This window comes from Triticum dicoccoides, chromosome 5A (assembly GCF_002162155.2).
Source record: "Triticum dicoccoides isolate Atlit2015 ecotype Zavitan chromosome 5A, WEW_v2.0, whole genome shotgun sequence".
NCBI lineage: Eukaryota > Viridiplantae > Streptophyta > Magnoliopsida > Poales > Poaceae > Triticum > Triticum dicoccoides.
The window spans coordinates 617,339,423-617,349,616 of NC_041388.1; the positions used below are offsets into that span (position 1 = coordinate 617,339,423).

General features: G+C 43.9%; 1 pseudogene; it reads right to left on the reverse strand.

The window, feature by feature from the left end:
* Positions 1–2,574: 2,574 nt before the first annotated feature.
* On the reverse strand, positions 2,575–3,495 carry LOC119298112 (annotated as a pseudogene).
* Between the last annotated feature and the right edge of the window lie 6,699 nt (positions 3,496–10,194).

The window sequence follows — 10,194 nt, forward strand, 5'->3', positions numbered from 1 at the left end:
GATATTGATGTGTGCTCGAGAAGAAGTGATGACATTAGCGCTTATGTGCTACCTCGACGAGACTTTATTCAGAGTGATGTGTGTAGGATATCTTGTGTGTGTGGCTTAGCGGTTTGTGATAGTTTTGTCCAGTTTTTTGTAAATTAACTAGGCAACTCTCTTTGTCTTAATTATTGAATGGGGCAAATCTTTTGCCTTTATTAAAAAATACACGGGTTCTTCTCATTCGACTATCAGGTATACTAGAAGGGCTAGGCGTGCTTTGCTGCGCCGTTGGTGTTATTGAGATTCTTAAATTTTATTACTCACTCTATTTCAAAATATAAGGTGCATTACTTTTTTTGCAAAGTCAAACTTCTTTAAGTTCGATCAAATTTGTTGAGAAATATATCAAAATCCATATTATCAAATCGGTGTCATTAGATTCGTCATGAAATGGATTTTCATTTTTTTAAGCTTGTGGATGTCGATATTTTTGGCTTTGAACTTGGCCAAAGTTAAAGAAATTTGACTTTCCAAAAAGTAAATTTGCGGGTGGGGGGATGACGGATTATTTTGGGACTGATAGAATATTTAGTTTGGCGGGTGGGAGAGATGATGAAGTGTGTTTATGTTTATTTATAATGGGGTTATTTGGTGTGCCTTTTGCGGTGTGATTCTATGTTATCCGCTAATTAAACCATATTTGTGTGGCGAAATTTCTCTTGATGGTTGCATCTACTATATTGATGATATAGTATCACATGATGATGCTTCATTTTTCTAGGAGGTGGTAGGATGGGCGGGGTTGATATGTTTTTATATGTCTGTTGTTGCAATTGATTTGTAGCATCGTAAACCAAAATACAAAACTGAATACATCAATCGAATGAAAGAGCTTTGAAATTAGGAAACATAGTGAATTAAACTAATTAAATGGGAGATATCCTTGAGAATTTTTTGACCTGGACAAATCCGATGACCAAATTTTAGTTGGAGACATGAGTTGATTGTGAGGCCTTAAAAACTACAAAGCATAGTGTATTGTACTAGAATGGTTAGGCACGCTTTTGCTGCGTTGTTGGTGTTGTTGGGCTTTTTAAAAAAATATAAGGTAATTACTTTTTAAGGTCAATCCTTCTAAGTTTGATCAAACTTGTAGAAAATATATTAAAATCTATAATATCAAGTCGGTATGATTAGATTCGTCGTTGAATGAAATTTTATACTTTTTTTGTTTAATATTGTGAATATCTTCCTCTGAACTTGGTCAAAGTTAAAGAAATTTGTCTTTTCAAAAGTTAATACCCCTTATATTTACCGTGGAATATTTAGTTTTGCGGGTGAGGAAGATGATGCAGTGTATTTTATGTTTATTTATAATGGAATGATTTGATAGGCTTTTTATTGTGATTTTCTGCTATCCGCTAATCGACATATTTATATGAGAAAATTTTGACGTTCCTACATTTACTATATCGATGCATTTATTATATTGATGCAACAGTGACACATTATGATTTCTTTTTCTAGGTGGCGGGAGGATGGTTTTTTTCTGGTCGGCGAAATGATACGTCGTACTGGTATGTTTTTATATGCCGACTATTGCTGATTGATTTGCTACATTTACTATATCTGTGTATTTACTATATTGGTGCAACAGTGTCACGTGATATTTTTTATTCTAGGTGGCGGGAGGATGTTTTTTTTCTGGGCAATGTAGTACTGATATGTTTTTATAGGCCTTATAGGCTGACTGCTGCTGATTGATTAGAAAAATCGTTGACTCAACAAAATCATAAACCAAATTTGAAATTAAAATTTTTAATTAAATGGAAACCATATTTAAAATTAAATTGTCAATTAAATAAAAATCAAATTTGAAATTGAATATCTCAGTTAAATGAAAGCATTTCAAAATTTGGAAACTTCAGGAATTAAAAGAATTGAATTGAGGAGCTTCTTAAGAAAGAAAAATCGTAAATCAAATTTAAAATTGAATATCTCAATTAAATAAAAGAGCTTCAAAATTAAGAAACCTAGAGAATTAAAAGAATTGAATTGGGAAGCTTCTTATAAAATTAAAATCAGATGCTAATTCTAAATTAAAGAATTCAATTAATTATGAGACCTTAAAAATTAAAAAACATAGTAGTATATCTATACCAATATAAAGAGAATCAGATGGACGGATCCAAACTATCTCGACCGTTAAATCATGTTATTTAGCGGTTCAAATCGCTTTAATGTTGAACGCCAAACACTTTTAACGCTATAATTATCCATTATTACCATTGGTTATAAACGTGTTTTGACTCAACGCTATTCCTGTCATGTAATTAGGTATATTTTATCTAATATAACGTGCAACTAATATCCTACCTAATATAAACGTGCATTGTACATACACTATTACTAGTGTTATAAAAGTATTGAATGAGTGAGCGTTCAAAATTGTTCATCGGTCGAAATCGGGTGCTGAATTTTAATTGAATTGAAGACCCATTGAATGTGGGCTCTATAAAATGAAAAACATAATGTTAATTTGTGTTCATATGATTTAATTTATAACTATCGTTGCTGAAAACATGATAATCATTATAACTGGAAAAAGTGTCATTTTAATCCTTAGCTCAAAGGCTCATTGACCAGTAAAAAAAGGTAAAAAAGGACCCTCATATAGAGAAACAAGCACTAAATTTGTTTCAACATGAAGACACAACACACAAAACATAACAAACACAACGCAAACACAACGCACGCTGTATACAGAAAGGTGTCCCTGACGCAGATGATATCAGAGACAAGCTTTCGTTCAGCTTCATCTTATTATTATTAAACAAAGATCACGCGGAACTTGAAGGCTTTGACGCGTGTAGCAGCCGGCCGGAGCCGGCACCTCAGTGCTGTCCCGGCAGCTTCTCCTTAATCTTGTCCATGATCCCCTTCTTCTTGCCGGTGCCAGTGCCGGCGCCGGCCATTCCTGCGTGGCCTTGCTGCCCGTAGGCTCCACCAGTTCATGTTCCCGACCCGTAGGCTCCTCCAGTCCCTGTTCCCATCGCCATGCGCTGCTGGTTGTCCTTGTGGCCGCCGGGGAGCTTCTCCTTGATCTTCTCTTTCATGCCCTTCTTCCTCCTCCCGCCCATGCCGTCGTCCTCTGAAGACTGTACAGCCACGGAAATGAACATCTAGACATATACAGAAGCAGATGAATGTGTACATGTGTGTGTCGACAGAGAATCATACCGAGCTGGAGCTGGAGCTGCCGGAGCGATGCAGGATCCCACCGGTCTTGTGCTCCTCCCTGCGGGCCTGGAACTGCCCGCCGGTGCCGGGAGCGGCCTGCGCTCCCCCGACGCCGCCGGCCAGCGGGAACGGGTTGCCGTGCTCGTCCACGCGGTTGGCGGGGTTGTCGTGCTGCCCTTGGAACTCCATCCTTTGCCTCTTGCTAAAACGGTTGTGGCTTTAGCTTTTGGTCTTTGTAAGTTTGGATGACAGAAAGCTCGTGAGTCGTCGCTGTGCGCAGAGAAGTGGATTGCCAGGTTGATATTTATACCGTAGCGACAGGCCGGGGTCGTAAAGGAATTTGGCAGGCCAGGTGGCTATCGCAGGGGGTACGTGTGCACGCATGGTGAGTCGGGAGGCGCAAAGTGGTCGCCGCGGGCACAGGGATAGCCGGGGCGTGTGCACGCGTCGCAAAGCGGAACGTGTCGGTGGCGCCACGTACGCATTCTTTTTTTTTTGCAGGAGGCCACGTACGCATTCGACTGTTCTGGAAGGGTGACTTGACAGATTAGCTCGTCGTTCTATGTTGATGTTACAGTTTATAATTATTACAGGACGGTGAGTTTGAAGATGAACAAAAAAGTTACAAGACGGTGGGAAGCGGATTTGTAACACCGGGTGCTCCATACCTCTGTACGAACATTAAATTTAAAAAATATTAAGAAATTTGAAAATATATTTGAAATTTTGAGATACCAAACCTGGGTCCTGATCTACTTATGTGTGAAAAAATATTATGCGTGAGATTTCATGAAAAAATACTAGAAAACGTATTTGCGGCAAAAAGACAAAAAAATTCTATGTATAAAGAAAAAAATGTTTGGATGAATTTTTGTTTGGACAGTATTTCCTTCGCTACGTTTCCTGGTATTTGTTCACGAAATTTCACACGGATATAATTGAGAACACACGTTTGATATCCCCAAATTTCAGTTTAAAAATAGTATTTTTACAATTAATATTTGTATAGGGGTGTGGAGCACACAGAAGCTCCTGTGTATTTTCCCAGGACGGTGTGCTTTGTGTCGCTACTCCATTGGTTCTTCTTGAGGTACTTTTTTTTTACGATTTGAAATCTCTAAAAAGACATATATTCAGGAACGGAGGAAGTACATTCCATCAGATTCTACCACATGTAGAATCTAGAAGACTCCGTGATTGAAATTAAGCATAATGCACAAACCTCAAACCACAAACACTTCTTTTTTGTTCTAAAATCTTCCGTATCATAATTGCCCAATTTTTTTAATGAATTGCCATTTTTTTTTACTTTATGTTTTACAATGTACAATTCCATGAATCTTAAAATAGATTAACTTTTTTCTATAAAACTAATCGATTTTGAATGAGATAAACTATAAGAATTAAACGAACATCTACATCATACACATATCACTCAAAACTTATATACTATAGTGTGGTATTTATTCCTAATTTGCTTGTCAAATCTAATACATGCAATACACGTGTACCTTACTAGTGATGCATCTATACTACTATTAAAAAAATCAAACATGACTTCCCCTATGTGCACCCCAGAAAGTGCACACAGGATAACCCCAAACGTCCGATCAAACCCACATAGTTGCATCCAACGGTCCATGTTACATCCACCATACTACAAACAGATCTACGGTTCAAAACAAATGTTCTGCCGGCAGACTCCCCCGTTCAGGATTTGACATAGCCCAGCGATGACACCCCCCGGGAATTAAATAGAACCTCCGTGATCAAAGCCGCCACCACGCCACGATCCTCCACCATCAACGCTGCCATCACGCCACGAACCTTGCCTCGGCCAGCCGCCCTCGCCCCTGGTGTCCACGACATCCTCGACCCACCTTGCTTCCCTACCTCCCCTCGCCCGCCGTCCCCGCCACGCCGCTCTCACCCTGTCCACGACGTCCTCGACCCAGCGCGCTGCCCTACCTCCGGTGTCATCACCCCATGTGGGCAGCAACATCTCGACCTGCCAGTACCACAGGTTAGATCAATTTATACTGCACATCTTATGATCTAACAGAAGACAAAGGAAATTGCTCTTTGAATCTGACAGTCTGAAATTTGTACTGTGAAATTTGATACTTATAGTACATCATGAACAAACTGAGTTGATGAAGGGTTGAATAAGTGTTTCACAAAAAAACCATTGAGAAGACAATATGGCATCCTCTCAACGTAGTGGGGTACGTACTCCCTTTCAGGACCTGACAAACAACAACAACAGTTCAGGTAAATACATATATCACCTACTCTTACCTACTTAGATCTTGTAGATCCAGAATATGTCATTGTGTCGCATGTCAAAAAATAAATCCAAAAGAGCTGAAGAAACAGAGGGAAAGGGAGAGGTATGCACTAAACAGGGATGCAATATTAAAGAAAAGACAGGAGGCAAGGGATCGTAAGAAAGCTACGGGTGCTATTCTAAATGGAATCAACACTCCATCTAAGCCACACAGGGCCATGTCGCCTGGTTACTCCATTTTCTCTGTTTTTCTCATGCATTTCATCAATCACATGTAAAATCATGTTAATTAAGTGTTCTTTTGGACAGGTTTTGACACTATGGAGAGGCCTAGTACGCAGTCTACTGTCACCCAGCAACGACACACATCAGCTACCGAAGGTCATGCGTTCTCCTACATCCAACCATAATACCGGCATTTGTGTGTCAACAGCTGACATTGTACATACAATTATGATGCAGGCATACCTGTTGATGTGATAATGAGTGATCAGACTCCACTTGATGGTCCAAATTCATTAAGAACACCAGATACTGCCGTTTCTAACAAGGAAAATGTCAATAATATCGACTCTGCCATTGGGTCCTCCCAACTGACTGTGTTACCACCGCTACTTAAATCCTACAGAGGCAGCAGTTCATATGGTAATCAATTATGGCTCATATTAACTACCATACAGAGTAAAGACATATTATATCTCTCTTCTTCCTATGCAAGGTTTCCTATCTAAATTGTCATGCTTTGGTTTTCAGAATGACATCAACAAGGTAGCAAAGGATGAGGATATACATAATATGCAGGTTGAAGACGTGATAAAGAATAAAGAAAGGCAAGGATACAGACACTGAGTCGGCAGAGGTGATAGAAGAAGAATCTACTACAGAGGATACAGAGAATATGCAGATTGATGAGGTGATAACCGTACATGAGGATACATATCCCGAGTCCACAAAGGCTACACAAGAGTCCATTACGGAGTGTTGGGGATATTACTATCAGTTATGACCCGCCCAGGAGGGGCCGGGTCAGTCCCAATGGCGGGTTACACAAGAAGCCCAGTAAACATTCAAGATTATAGTTTATTAAGTCTTATAGAAGGCCCAAAGGCCTGAAGGCGGTCTAAGGCCTGATATTGTGAACCGCCGTATGTAAGGAAAGACTTGTAAAGAAAGACATGTAAAGGAAGTCACCGAGCTGGACACAATTATGAACCGGCCGGGACTCTGTAGGCCACCAGGCGTCAACCCATGTATATAAGGGGACGACCTGGTGGCGGCTTAGGGTGAGAAACAACAAGTCGATAACCAAGACGGCGAGTTGAGCCTCTTGGTGATCGAAACCCCAGCAATACCAATCCCAACTAGACGTAGGCTTTTACCTTCATCGTAAGGGGCCGAACTAGTATAAAACCCTCTCATGTCCTTTGTCCCGACTAACCCCTTTAAGCTTCCTAGTGCGATGGCCCTAGGACTAAGTCCTTGCTCTAGGACATCTGCCGTGACAATTCCACGACAGTTGGCGCCCACCGTGGGGCCAGCGCATGGTGGATTTGAGTTCTTGAAGGGCAGCTTCGAAGGGCTCAAGGGATACGCTATGGGCCGGATGACCAAGAGTCGTCGCGGCAAGCTCTACATCAACGACGAAGGCTGCGGCCCCGAGGCCAGCTCAATTGAGTACGGGTACCGGGTCCCCTTCGGCGAAATTCACGTCTTCATCGGCCGGATCGGCGAGTCAGGTCCTGAGCCGGACGTCCACACCGACCTCATCGAAACGGCTCGGCGCGCGAGGACTGCCTGTGTTCAATCTGCCGTGAAGCATGCTTTCGTAGGCTGCATCCACGGCGGTGAATACTCTGAAGGATCGGTGGAGGGCGGTGAGACGGTCGTCTGTTCTGACACTGCATCATCAACGGGCGAGACGGGCTCTTTGTACCAGCTAAAGGACGACATGCTCGGGGGCTGTTCCGATGGCAGCAGTATTCCGGACCCTCTTGAGCCGTCGAATTGGGCCGGAGTCTTCATGGCAGGGACACAGCCCGTGCAGAACTCCACAACAGCGGCGGCAACAGCTACTGGGTCGGCTGCAGCCGGGTCAGGAGACCCCGCGCGCCCCCCGGCTCAGATCTTGATGGACCTCATGGATAAACTGACGACTCTGTTGACTGCCATGGTAGAGCTGGCGGATAAAGCCCAGCATGACGCAGAGGTGGTACGCGTACGCGAAGAGATGGTGCAATCTAAGGAAAATCTAGCCGCAGAGGAAGTCAGGATGGCAGCAGAGCGGGCGGCTTTGGACGTTCGTGCTCAACAGCTTCAAGCGGAGACCTTCCGGCTCTCAGTGGATCTGAACGCGTCGAACAAGGTCATGAGGAGGAGGCATCAGAAAACCCAATCACGTCTGCCTCTGACGCTCGATCCTAGGAATCTTTTTCACACACCCGGAGCCGGAGGAAGTAACCCACCAAAGGCACCCCGGATTACAACACCTGACGCACCGGTCCAGCCGCGTGCCATGGATCCACCTCGTATAATTACCGCTCCGCCTCATTACGTCCCAACGCCACCGGGTCACTTCTCCAACCCTTTGGAAAACCTCGTCGCAGCATCGGCTCGTCTGGCGGCTCTTTCGATGGAAGGTGACTCGCCAGCGGCAATTGAAACACAGAGGGTAAGAGAACTTCTTCAAACAGCTTTGGCGCAGCAGGATGCATACTCCTACAGTCGAGATAGGATCCATTCAACTCCTCGCCCAAGTCGGAGCCCGAGTTACAGTAGGCATATGGAATCCGCAGATATGTCAAGCAATGCTCAACGCCACAACCGGCCATACAGGCATGAGTCGGTGCGGGCTGGAGCCCTTAACTTGGCGGATCAGGAGAGGATTCGTCAAGAGGTAGAGCGAGGAGTTCAAATGGCAGCAGATCAGGCGGCTCATCAAACTTTTCCGGCTTATCCAGCATCCTCGGTCGAGGCAGGAGTGGCCACAAGAACCGGAGGCTTTCCTTGCTTGGTGCCGGCCATACGTAATGAGTGTTTGCCAAAGGACTTTAAGGGGCCTCGTAAGGTACCTAATTACACGGCTGACTTACAGCCCGGGGCTTGGATTGAGAGTTATGAGATGGCTATGGAGTTATTGAAGGTCAGCGATGCAGCAATGGCCAAGTATTTCACTATGATGTTAGATGGAACAACTCGTACTTGGTTGAAGGGATTGCCACCCAATTCTATCGGCTCATGGGCGGAGTTGAAGGCCCGGTTCATCTAGAACTTTAAAGACACGTGTAAGAAGCCTATGTCAATTGTGGACCTGACCAATTGCAATCAAGAGGATGGTGAATCCACAACCCATTGGGTACGCCGGGTCAAGGAGATAATACATTCATCTGATAAGATGGATGCCGGCTTAGTAGTCTTAATATTGGAGAAAAATTGCCGTTTCAAACCTCTGAAGCAGAAGCTGGGGTGGCTCAAGCGTGACTATAATGACATGGGAACGTTAATGGAGGCTCTCGTCAAGTATGCTGATTCTGATACTACCAAGGACCCGGGGTCTGACGAAGAAAAGGCAACGAAGGGAAAGAAGAACGGCAACAGCAAGGGTCACCAGCATAACCCGGCAAATCAAGGAGGTAATAAACGTAAGGCTGATGAGTTTGTTGCTAACAACAATGCACAGGGCGGAAATCAACGGCGTAAGGGCGGACAGCCCCCTCGGTCGGGCAGCTCAGGTCCCACCCTTGAGCAATTATTGAATGAGCCTTGTCCAAGACATGACACCCGGGAGAAGCCAGCCACCCACCTGTGGAAAGATTGTACGATCATGAAGGCGTTTAAAAATTCAAACGCGTTTGATGGAGGTCACGGCCCAGGTGGCGGCTCAGGTGGAGGAGGTTTCCAAGGCCCGGGCGCCGGCTTAGGTGGAGGAGGATTCCACGGTCAGGGTCATCCTGGTAACCAAGGAGGGTATAATCCGCAACCCAGCCAAGGTAATCAGCAACAACAGTCCGGATATCAGAGCAATCCGAAGCAGCTAAGTAGTGGGCAGTATCATGTGTTCACCATCAGTTTATGCAAAAGGGACCAGAAACTTCATAAGAGAGCGGTCAATGCTGTTGAGCCGGCGGTTCCACGTTACTTACGTTGGTCAGAGCAGCCTATTGTGTGGAGCAGAGAGGATCACCCACCCCGGATCGATAATCCGGGTCACTTGGCGTATATGTGTGGATTACACTGATCTGAACAAGGCTTGTCTGGCTGATCCTTTTGCCCTCCCCCGTATTGATCAGATCATTGATGCTATGGCGGGTTGTGCACGTTTGAGTTTTTTGAATGGGTATTCTGGTTATCATCAGATCAAGATGGCAGTCAAAGATCAGGAGAAGATGACTTTTATCACTCCTTTTGGAGCTTTCTGCTATGTGTCTATGCCTTTTGGGCTGAAGAGTGCCCAAGCGACTTACCAACGGTGTGTGCAGAATTGTCTTCATAATCAAATTGGACGCCTCTTGTTGATGCTATGATAACCAAGGACGGAGATACAATCCCCGAATCGACAAAGGCAAGTTTTCTTTCCACATGTTATTGCTATTCTAATTCTAATGCCACAGACCGGTTTGTAATTTTTTAGTACAATATCATATCAAAAATATATTCTCTCTGTTATAATATTATAATACCATGTG